Source organism: Eretmochelys imbricata, chromosome 9 (genome assembly GCF_965152235.1).
Source record: "Eretmochelys imbricata isolate rEreImb1 chromosome 9, rEreImb1.hap1, whole genome shotgun sequence".
In the NCBI taxonomy this organism is placed as follows: Eukaryota; Metazoa; Chordata; order Testudines; family Cheloniidae; genus Eretmochelys; species Eretmochelys imbricata.
The window spans coordinates 44,330,567-44,342,647 of record NC_135580.1 but is presented as its reverse complement, the minus strand read 5'-3'; the positions used below and the strand labels follow the sequence as shown (position 1 = coordinate 44,342,647).

Here is a 12,081-nt window from a genome sequence, read left to right as displayed (position 1 = left end):
CAGAGAGATTAAATCTTTATTTTAACAAGATTATTATGGTTTCCTAGGCAATCCAATGCATACAAACAATGGAACTAACAAAACAGCATATAAAGACGGATCACATTAATTCTCACAGACTGTGAAATATCACTTGCCCTAGGGGAACTCTGTAGGCAAGATGAGAATATTTCAAGTAACTTAACCCTGATTAAACAAACTGCAGACTTGAAGTCTGAAGAGTGTGAACAAGTTAGAGATTGTACATACCATCTCCATTCTCATTGAGCAATCTGCTCTGCCTCTGAGCAAAAAGTTTTGTCTGAACAGCTTGAGGTCTTACTAAAACATGCTAAAAACAGAAAATATACATACACACTCTTATATCTTTGGATACATAATTCTGCCCCTGAGGCCCTACTTTATAACTTTAAAATGGGCATGGGAAATCATGGAGCTAACTTTACTGCCACCTCACAGCTTTCATCACCAATAGCTAGAGACACATTCTCATTAAGAAATACATACAAAGGTTCATGGTACATGATGCCAGAAGCCAGCAAGTAGCATTTGTCCAGTGAGCTGCCTGCAAATGTTGTTATACTTTAGTTCTGTTCCAGGAAAATATAAAAGTTACTACTTTCTGGATCTTCAAGGCCCTGACTGCATAAGTTAACGGGATGCTGATCTGCTCCCTTTTGCACCAAAATGAACCAATCCTAAGGAATAAGTGAATAACTCTCTTCCTACTCAGCCAAGCGGTCAACCAAACCTGAGCGTAACTCACCGAGAAGGAAAACTGGTGTTTGGTCCCATCATATAGAAGCAGCCCTGAGAAATACTTGTGTCACAATGGATATGTGCCCTGGCTGCTAAAAACCAGTGAGGAACAAGGAGGCAACTGCTAATGGAAATTATTGGCTCCTCTTTCACAGAAGCGAACCTGCCAGCCTCACTGAAAAAAGGAATGGTCTAGCGCAGTGGTTCTCAAACTAGGGCTGCCACTTGTTCAGGGAAAGCCCCTGCCGGGCCGGGCCGGTTTGTTTACCTGCCGGCTGATTGCGGCTCCCACTGGCCGCAGTTCGCCGCTCCAGGCCAATGGGGGCTGCGGGAAGCGGCACTGGCCAAGGGTGAACAAGCGGCAGCCCTAGTTTGAGAACCACTGGTCTAGCTGATCCAACTCAGAATGCAGGAAACTGTTCCATCTATTGCTTTATGTCCAGCCTTCTCTTCCGTGACAAAAATGGTTGTGAAAGTGGTGACAGCCAAGCTCTGGCAGCATGTAACATCTGCCAATATCCTGCATACTTTGCAACCGAGGCTTCAGGGTGGGGCACAGCAAGGAGGCTACCCTAAAAGCACTAAAAATGACCACCTTATAGCAATTGATGAAGGCTACTTATCAGTGCTTATACTACTCAATCCTTCTGCAAGATCCAAGAGTTGATCTCAAAGTGTTGCTAAGGGACTTACCTGGCATCGCTAGAGCAGACGGAACAGCATTAGCATGGCTTCAGTCATTCTTCTCCAATCAAATCAAAGAGCAGTGATGAGCAACTTTTCCCCAAAAGCCCTCACCTGCAGAGTCCCATAGGGAGCTATCCTGTCCCTTCCCCAGTTCTATATCTATAGGACACCAGTTGAGTAGTGGCAAGACACCCTGGGCTCTGCTGCCAACATTACACTGACACTGTATATTTCATTTTCAGCTAATGAAATCAATGCCATCACAAGGAGGCTACAAGGCCTTCCAGAGAGGAGAGCCTGGATCAAGGAAAGCTGACTCAAACTGAACCGAGGCAAGACTGACTGACAACCAGAAAGAAGATATGCTTCAGAAATTAGCCAAGACACTGATTTCCATCTAAGACATCTCCCCTCCTCCCCGCGCTCCATTTATCATCATGGTGAAAACTTCAGTGACCTATTCATCTCCTTTCAAACAGTACCACATGAACATGCATGAGAGAACCCTAAGAACAGGCCAGCAGGATTAAGACAGACAGTTAGTGCACAACACATTGGTAGCACCAGAATTTACACTCCTGCTGGTGCGCACGCAGGCAGACAAGCCCTGATAGAATTTTCCTACCCTTATCAGAATTTTTAAAAAGATTACTTACACCCGAAGCAGAACTCCCTAAAATCAAGGGAAGGAGAAGAGCAGAAGACTTCATGAGTCAACTGGGGAACTTGCATAAAGATCTAACTTACTTGGGAAACTGAGGGCATATCTACACTTACCTCCGGGGCGATCGATCCAGCGGGGGGTCGATTTATCGTGTTTAGTGAAGAAACGATAAATCAACTGCCAAGCGCTCTCCTGTCGACTCTGGTACTCCACCGGAGTGAGAAGCGTATACAGAGTCGACGGGGGAGCGTCAGCAGTCAACCTGCCGCCGTGAAGACACCATGGTAAGAAGCTCTAAATATGTCGACTTCAGCTGCGCTATTTTCGTAGCGGAAGTTGCATAACTTAGACCGACTTAGCTTCCTCCTCCACACCCCCGCCCCAGCACTGTACACCAGGCTTGAGTTATCATGATGAACACTATAGAAAATCTAAACTAGACAGAATTGCTGTTGATTGATGTGAGACATGCCCCTGCCTGCCAGAACTGAGTGTGCTGCCTACACGTTAATTCCATCTCTTGCTGGACAAGGGCACTGAGAGACCAGCTTAGTCACTTACCTCTCTGACCCTCCAGAATTTCAATTTAATCACTCAGTCAGCATTGTTGGTTCTAACAGAGCTATGGTTCAAGAGTAAATTATCTCAGCATTATGCCCTAAAGATGGCTCTGACCAATGCTATCAGATGTTAAACTAAGGATCTCTCCTGCAATTCTCTAGTGGGTGACCTGGTAGAAGTTAAAGATCCTATGTCACATGTCATAAAGAATAGAGGACATCTTTGGTATCCCAGCCTATATCTTCTCCCTCCATCCTCTCAATAAAATAGGTTTTACTGTCCAAGGCTATGCATGAGCTCAGAACATAACAGCTATCAGCCTTGACTGTGAAGCCACTATATCACCAGCATTGGTCTGAATACTTTGCAAAGAACGTTGGGATATCTGATTATGAAAGGAGCTGTTTAAATCAATCAGGAGCAGAAGGAATGCTGAAAAAGAATTCAAACAACAATGTGATTGACTAATGTGCAAGTTATTAATTCTCTAGAAATATCTCTACAGATCATCTGCAACTGTATCAACTATAACAATCCCTCCTCCCCAATAAACCAGCACCATACACCTGTGTTTTATTATCCAGAGTGGTAATGAGCTCGTTCAGGGTATTTCCAATCCCTGGAATCACCTGCCCTAAGAAAGTAAAGGCTACTTCTTGCTTAAAGCTGTGGATAGATCATGCCTTGATTAAAATTGACAGAAGAGGCAAGATCTATTCATAGCATTATGCACAAAGCAGTTCTGACAAACTTCTTCAGGCTCAATGTATTGGACACTGTGCTTTACAGAGCATAGGTTCCCCAAATGGTGTGTGCTTTGGAACCCCTGCAGTCTACTGTGTGGTTAGGTATCCCCCATAAAGAATCCACGTACAGTGAAAGGGCCATACACCCATTACTGTGCTTTTTCCATTGATTCATAGGGCCTAAGGCCAGAGGGACCATTAGATTTTCTAGACTGACCTCCTGTATATCGTAGGCCATTACATTCCACCCAGTTACCCCTGTACTGAGCCCAGTAACATGTGTTTGGCAAAGGCATATCTCCCAGAAAACATCCAATCTTGACTGGAAGACATTAAGAGATGGAGAATCCACCGCTTCCCACGGCAGTTTGAACCAACAGCTAACCACCTCTCTGTTAAAAATGTGTAGCTTATTTTTAATTTGAATTTGTCTGGGCTGCCAGCCATTGGTTCTTCTCATGCCTTGCTCCACTAGATTAGAGCCCTTTAGTACCTGGTATTTTCTCCCTATGAAAATATTTTCTTCCCTCTTGCCTGCTATTGCTTCTGCACATCCCGTTGCTGATGACACATAACTTCCCTTTCCTGCCAAGACCCAGTGGAAAATTCCCTTCTGTCCACTAGTGACAAGGCAGATATGTAAAGCACAGGGAAGCAGAATGATGATGATGAATTTGGTGGCCTTTGAATTAACCATGGCAGATTGACTCTTGGTAAACCATCAGCATAACACAATTAAGATCCATACACAGTTGAGTCATGTGAACAAATTTCATAAATATATGCTGGAGTGATAACTTCTGTGGGAAGAGGCTCATCTAGTAGTCAAGCAGAAAGTAAAAAGCTTCATTTCTTCATGTTCAAGTGGAATATTTCAGACATCAAGAGCAGAGTCAAAGCTCAAAATCCTAAACTTGTATTCTAAGAAATACGTCTAATGCAATCAAACTCTTCAACAAGCTCCTACACACTTTCTCCCAGGCCATCCCTTAAGCATGGGAGGAGCTCCCTGTAAACATCCACATGGGTCACCACATTGTCCTCCTTCAAACCCCTCTTCACAACTTACCTCTGCCATGCTGCCTAGTTAGGCAACTGGTGGGCTGTGACCACTGCTTGAACATAGATCACTGTTATCTAGATCAGAGGTGGGCAAACTATGGCCTGCAGGACCGTTCTGCCTGGCCCTTGACCTCCCAGCCAGGGAGGCTAGCCCCCGGCCCTCTCCTGCTCTCCCTCCCACCCCTGCAGCCTCAGCTCGCCGTGCCGCCAGCAGTCTGGGAGGCAGGGGTGCGAGCTCCTGCCAAGGCAGCGCAGTGGTGTGGCTGGCTCCGGCTGGGCGGTGCGGCTGCCAGTCCTGCTGCTCTGAGCGGCATGGTAAGGGGGTGGGGATCTGGGGGGTTGGATAAGGGCAGGGGGTCCTGGCACGAAGTCAGGGGACAGGGAGCAGGGCACAGTTGGATGTGGTGGAGGTTCTGAGGGAGGCAGTCAGGGGACGGATAGAGGGCGAGGGCCAGGATGTTTGGGGAGGCACAGCCTTCCCTACCCAGCCCTCCATACAGATTTGGAACCCCGATGTGGCCCTCAGGCCAAAATGTTTGCCCACTGCTGATCTAGATGATCACAGTGGTCCCCTTCTGGCCTTGGAATCTATGAATCTTGTGTTTCCCCCACCCCCCATCTGTTTGGTGTATCCACCTTTGTTTGCCAGAAGCTGGGAATGGGCAACAGGGGATGGATCACTTGACGATTACCTGTTCTGTTCATTCCCTCTGAAGCACCTGGCATTGGCCACTGTCGGAGGACAGGATATTGGGCTAGATGGACCATTGATCTGACTCAGTCTGGCTGTTCTTACATTCTTTGTCTCTTGTCTTATGCTTAGACTATAAGCTTGTTGGGGCAGGGACTTTCTCTGTTACATGTTTACACAGTGCCTAAAACACTGGGGCTGGGATCTCTGGATGCTATCACAATATAAATAGTTAATAAAATAATAATAAATAACAATAAGGCACTTCTTCTAATCCTGTTACAGTGGGAAGGTCCCTGAGCAGCACAGCACACAATCACTCTCCTGCACCACTGTGTATGAGTATATTTATTTATTTTCCCTGGCATGATTCTTGTTGAATTTTCAACATACGTTCCCCAGTTCTGTGGCAAATGGCATCGAGGAAGGGCAGAAATGAGTTTCTCCACCCTGTCAGAGACTGAATGCCTCCTTGCCCCTCCAGAACAATGCTCCAGCCTCTGTGAATTGAAAGAGCAAGAGTGCCCATGGTCATTACAGAAATATTCATAATGCACACAGTCTGCCAAAACTGATGACAGCTCTATAATCTAAGTGCAATCAGATACACAGCCATGGTTAATTCAGCTGGTTTGTGTTGGAGGTTTGGATGCAACATGTTTTCTAGCTGAGGTAATGCTCTCTGTTCTGACTGAAAACTGTGTTTTTTCAAACTCTTCTAGAGCAGAGAGGTCAAAGAAGCAAACCTATGCTTTTCAGACGCTCCATAGCCACCAGTGATGGTTTGGGGAAGGCAGCCACAGAATTCAGAAATTTCAAGTGGTCTCTGGGCACCAGACAGAACACTTGTGCATGGAAAGCCAACTTTCAGCAGTGACCAACCCAAATTGCTGTCTGAATATCAGAGATTCAGCCATTAGAAGTAATGTAGATTCACCAACCAAAACTAAGTCCCTCTGACCAGTTAGCTGCAGTTTTTATTATATAATATTAATAGGCTAGTAGAAGTATGAAAAACAAACTCATTCCACTCTGGAAAAATGAGTATAACACTCACTTGTGATGCTCTGCTATGCATGTGTACATGTCCCCTTCTTGCCAAATCTGCCAGTACTTTGAATCTTTCTACTTTTTTAAACCTTCCTAAACCCCTGTCAATCTTTTTCTATTTGCAGCTGCTGATCTCACTGCCATCCCAACTCTCCAAGACCATGTGGTTTTCTTTGAAGTTACTGTGTCTTCAATGCCACTTTCTTAGCTGGCAACAGGTTAGCTAATGCTTCTCTCTCTGCGCCTTACCCTAATGGGCCAGTTACAGCACCAACTATCTCAATTACTTTTGTTTCAACTGATTTAACTCTTATTCCCAGCTCTGCCACACACAATCTAGGAGTACGAACAGAGCCAAGTTTCTTAAGTGCTCTGTGCCTCAGTTGATCTATAAAAGGGTGTTGGAAGTGTTAATTTATTAATGTTCATAAAGTGCTTTGAACTTCTCAAAGGGCAGGTGTTTTATAAGTGCAAATTTATTATTGCATAGGTGTTGTCAACCAGTGATTTTTCAGATAATATTTAGTGGGAATGGTGCGCTTCTAAACAAAATCTGTATTAGTCCAACAGTTGGTAGCTGGAGAATTTTAGCCAATTCAAAACTCTAATATGCTGTGTAGTAGACCTAAGATGAAGTGACATCACTTTCCAGAATCTACCAAATAAAAATCAGAACCTCCTTTTCTCCTCCTTTTAAACAGAGAATTGGACAAAACTATAGGATGCTTTGTTAGTAATTGCTACTGTGTTCAAAACAGCAAAATAAAATTTTCATTAGTTACCTATGCACACTGCTGTCAAGGGACATGTAAATCCAGAGTAGGATAAGCTTTAAGTGCTGTACAAATGGATTGAAAAGTCTTAATTACTTTAATCCTACTTTTAAAAAATATCTTTTTTAAACTTTAACAGGTACAATTTTCACTCATAACAGTGGTTAAAATATGTAAAATAACACCTTACCAATAGAGCACAGCTGGCAGACATTTCAGAAATCAGAAAAGGTTGGCCTCTTCTTACTAGGATATTACTAATGTTGGTCTTCATCAAAAGGCAAGCAGTTGCCAAATCTCTATGGAACCCTTTCTCAGAGCTGAATCTTAACACCCTTCACGTGAAAGCAGAAACTCCATCATATATGTTCATGACAAGCTTCTTCTAGAACTGGAAAAGTATTCCCCCCCATTCCTTCCCTTCTTGAAAATGGCTGGACCATTTTGATACAAGTTTTCGGAATCATTCGATCCTGGACTGAGAACAAACCTGCCAAATTTCAGCCAGAACGGCAAATGACTGACAAACGTTATAAGCAACTGAAAATAACTCCTCAAAATAGAAACCCGTGTGCAATTTTAACTATAGGTGTTGCTCTACCTATATTTATACACATACATATTACACATACCCTGAAAAGTCCTCTTGAGATTACAACAAAGTTTTAAATATATGTGCTTGTGTGCATGTGGGTGAGATATGTATCTATATGTATAGCATGCACAGAGCGTATGTTTATATTACGTGGGTGAAATTTTCCAAAATGTTCACGATTGGCCTTACTGTGCTCCTATTTAAGTCAATGATTGACTTCAGTGGGAGCTAAGAAAAACGAATACTGAGCACTCATGAAAATCCCACCCTAATCACATATTCACAAACAAAAAATGCTGTTCTGATGTCAGGAACAACTTCCAAGTAATGTTATATGTATGTATTTATTTTGTATACACGCTACTTCAAAGATTTATACAAATGTATACAGATAGATCTGAAGAGGTGAGGATCCATAAAGATTTAGGGATATAATGACCCAGGGTTTTGGTTTGGGCCCATTGTATGTGTATATTACATGTAGTAGAATCATTTAAAAACTTTAATGTAGTCTCAAGATGATCCATTGCAATATCAAGTGATACCTGGTACAGAAGACTGCTGAGAAGACCAAAGTGGAGACTAGAAGCCTCCTATTATGCTTCTGTCTAGTACTAAAATACAACACCTGTTGGGGAAGACTTAACAAATTCCCTTACAGTGAATGAGTCAAAAGACACAGCCAAGCAGCAGTTTCCAGGTAAACAAATAAAACAAAATAGTCTAGCTCTAAATCTGCCAAGGCACTGTGAAGCTTTATAAACAATATCAATCCTCCCACCCCACCACACCCCACCCCACAAGATCCTTAGGAAAAAAAAAAGATGACTCAGAATTCAGACTACAAAAACATGTTTCTTAAGAAGTCAAGTGTGGTGACATGATGCATTATTTTTTCTTCTGTCAGTAGGAAATCTGGAATTTGATGAACACTGTCCACTCTCTAAGACAAAGAGTACTAGGATCTGTAATACAGAGTAACACACCATTCCTGTTTTCATTAAACCACTTACTTTTTACATTCTTTAAACTCAGCTTAGTTCATTTTAAGCACCAGTCTCCCCCGCCCCCAAACTTTTACCTACTTGAGAAAATTAATTATATTGAAAAATATAAAAGGACTTTTAGGAAATGTAACAGAGGAATAGAAAGATTATGTAACCTTAGAAATACTTTTCTTCATACTAGTGTTCCCATGTCAACATAGATCCCCTGCCCTTTTTTTGTAATGCTCGAAGATTTGAACTCACATTTGAACTCACATTTTCCATTCTCAAATGTTCAAAACATTTTTCATAACTAAACTCAAGTGGTGCCACAGTGGAAACCACTTGAATGACGACTTGCTCTAGAATTCAGCCTGTTAAGACGAATCAATTTGTTATATATCAACTTAGAAAAATAAATCCTGTATTCATGGCACAACCCACTTAAATAAATATTGTATTAGATACGTTTCCCCAGCACAACACTCACACGCATTAGGTGCCTGTTTTTGCTGAGAAATCTGATGGATAATTGCTGCAACAGAGAGAAGTTGTAAAGAAAACGGTTCTACCAGCACTAAGAATTGAACGAAGTTTAACTAAAGGTAAAAACCTGATGAGCTTCTCAAGTCTACTGAATATGTTGAAATCATATGCACAATATTGTACTCACAGTGTTATATAGCAGTACAAAAGTATTTTTGGACAATGATTCTCAATACAGGTCAAGGAAAGACAGACGTGACTCTGAGGCCTTGTCTACACTACAAAATTAGGTTGAATTTATAGAAGTCCGTTTTGTAGAAAGCGTTTTTATACAGTTGATTGTGTGTGTCCCCACACAAATGCTCTAAGTGCATGTAGTCGGCGGAGTGCGTCCACAGTATTGAGGCAACCGTCGATTTCCAGAGCGTTGCACTGTGGGTAGCTATTCCACAGTTCCCACAGTCCATTTGAATTCTGGGTAGAAATCCCACTGCCTGATGAGGCTAAAACATTGTCACGGGTGGTTCTGGGTAGATATCGTCAGCCCCCCCTTCCCTTCTTCCCTCCGTGAAAGCAGCGGCAGACAATCGTTTCACGCCTTTTTTCCTGGGTTACCTGTGCAGACGCTATACCGCGGCAAGCATGGAGCCCTCTCAGCTAACTGTCACCATATGTCTCCTGGGGGCTGGCAGACGTGGTACTGCATTGCTACACAGCAGCAGCTTATTGCTTTTTGGCAGCAGACAGTGCAGCATGACTGGTAGTCGTCGTCGACGTATTCCTGGGTGCTCTTTTAACTGACCTCGATGAGGTCAGGAGCGCCTGGGCAAACATGGGAGTGACTCAGCCAGGTCATTACCCTTTTAAGTTTCGTCTCATGGCAATTCAGTCCTACCGGCAGTCCTACTGCACCGTCTTTTAATGAGCAGCCAGCAGATGACGATGGCCAGCAGTGATACCGCACTGTCTTTTGCCGAGCACCCAGGAGATGACGATGGCTAGCGGTCGTACTGCACAGTCTGCTGCCAGCAAGATGGAAAGATAGATGAAGTGGATCAAACCAAGAAATAGACCAGATTTGTTTTGTATTCATTTTCTCCCCCTCCCTCCGTGAAATCAACGGCCTGCTAAACCCAGTTTTGAGTTCTATCCTTGAGGTTTTGAGTTCTATCTGTGAGGGGGCCATTCTGTTTCTCGCAAAGCCACCCCCACTATTGATTTTAATTCCCTGTAAGCCAACCCTGTAAGCCATGTTGTCGGTCACCCCTCCCTCCATCAGAGCAACGGCAAACAATTGTTTCACGCCCTTTTTCCTGGATTGCCCGAGTAGGAGCAGACACCATAGCACAGCAAGCATGGAGCCCGTTCAGCTCACCACAGCAGTTATGACCATTGTAAACACCTCACACATTATCGTGCGGTTTATGCAGAACCAGCACCTGAAAAACCAGGCGAGGAGGTGACGGCAACGCGGTGACAAGGACATGAACACACTTTTCTCTAAAACCGCATTCCCCCGCAATTTGGAGATCACGGTGTTAATGGGGCAGGCTTATGCCATGGAACGCAGATTCTGGGCCAGGGAAACAAGCACAGAATGGTGGGACCGCATAGTGTTGCAGGTCTGGGATGACTCCCAATGACTCTGAAACTTTCGGATGCATAAGAGCACTTTCATGGAACTTTGTGACTTGCTTTCCCCTGCCCTGAAGCGCAAGAATACCAAGATGAGAACAGCCCTCACAGTTCACAAGTAAGTGGCAATAGCCCTGTGGAAGCTTGCAACGCCAGACAGCTACCAGTCAGTTGGTAATCAATTTGGACTGGGCAAATCTACTGTGGGGGTTGCTGTGATGCAAGTAGCGAACGCAATCATTGAGCTACTTCTATCAAAAGTAGTGACTCTGGGAAATGTGCAGGTCATACTAGACGGCTTTGCTGCAATGAGATTCCCTAACTGTGCTGGGGCTATAGACGGAACGCATATCCCTATCTTGGGACCGAACCACCAGGGCAGCCAGTACATGAACCGCAAGGGGTACTTTTCAATGGTGCTGCAAGCACTGGTGGATCACAAGGGACGTTTCACCAACATCAACATGGGATGGCTGGGAAAGGTTCATGACGCTCGCGTCTTCAGGAACTCTGGTCTGTTTAGACAGCTGCAGGAAGGGATTTACTTCCCCGATCAGAAAACTACCATTGGGGATGTTGAAATGCCTATAGTTTTCCTTGGGGACCCAGCCTACCCCTTAATGCCCTGGCTCATGAAGCTGTACACAGGCACCCTGGACAGTAGTAAGGGTCTGTTCATCTATAGGCTGAGCAAGTGCAGAATGGTGGTAGAATGTGCATTTGGACATTTAAAGGGTCGCTGGCGCAGTTTACTGACTTGCTCAGACCTCAGCGAAACCAATATTCCCATTGTTATTGCTGCTTGCTGTGTGCTCCACAATCTCTGTGAGAGTAAGGGGGAGACGTTTATGGCAGGGTGGGAGGTTGATGCAAATCGCTTGGCCGCTGAATACTTGCAGCTAGACACCAGGGCAGTGAGAAGAGCACAGCAGAAAGTGCTGCGCATCAGAGAAGCTTTGAAAACCAGTTTCATGCCTGGCCAGGCTATGGTGTGACACTTCTGTTTCTTTCTCCTTGGTGAAAACCCGCCCCCTTGGTTGCCTCTAAATTCTCTGTAAGCCACCCACCCTCCCCCCTTCAATCATAGCTTGCTTGCAAAGGAAATAAAGTCACTATTGTTTAAAAAACATGTATTCTTTATTAATTGATTATAAAAATAGGGAGATAACTCAAAAGGTAGCCTGGGTGAGGTGTGGGAGGAGGGTAGGGGGGAAGGAAAAGGCCACTTTAAAACTTGTTGAATGACTGCCTTCTGTTGCTTGGGCTGTCCACTGGGGTGGAGAGGTTGGGTGCCCGGAGCCTCCCCCCCGGCGTTCTTGGGCGTCTGGGTGAGGCGGCTATGGAACTTGGGGAGGAGGGAGGGTGGTTAAGCAGGGGCTGCAGCAG

The 12,081-nt window shown here is 44.3% G+C and overlaps 1 protein-coding gene across 1 annotated transcript in view; it reads right to left on the bottom strand.

The window, feature by feature from the left end:
- The window catches only part of GPC1 (glypican 1), a 340,201-nt gene that overhangs the window by 102,993 nt on the left and 225,127 nt on the right, over positions 1 to 12,081 (bottom strand). The gene's annotated exons all lie outside the window — the stretch shown is intronic.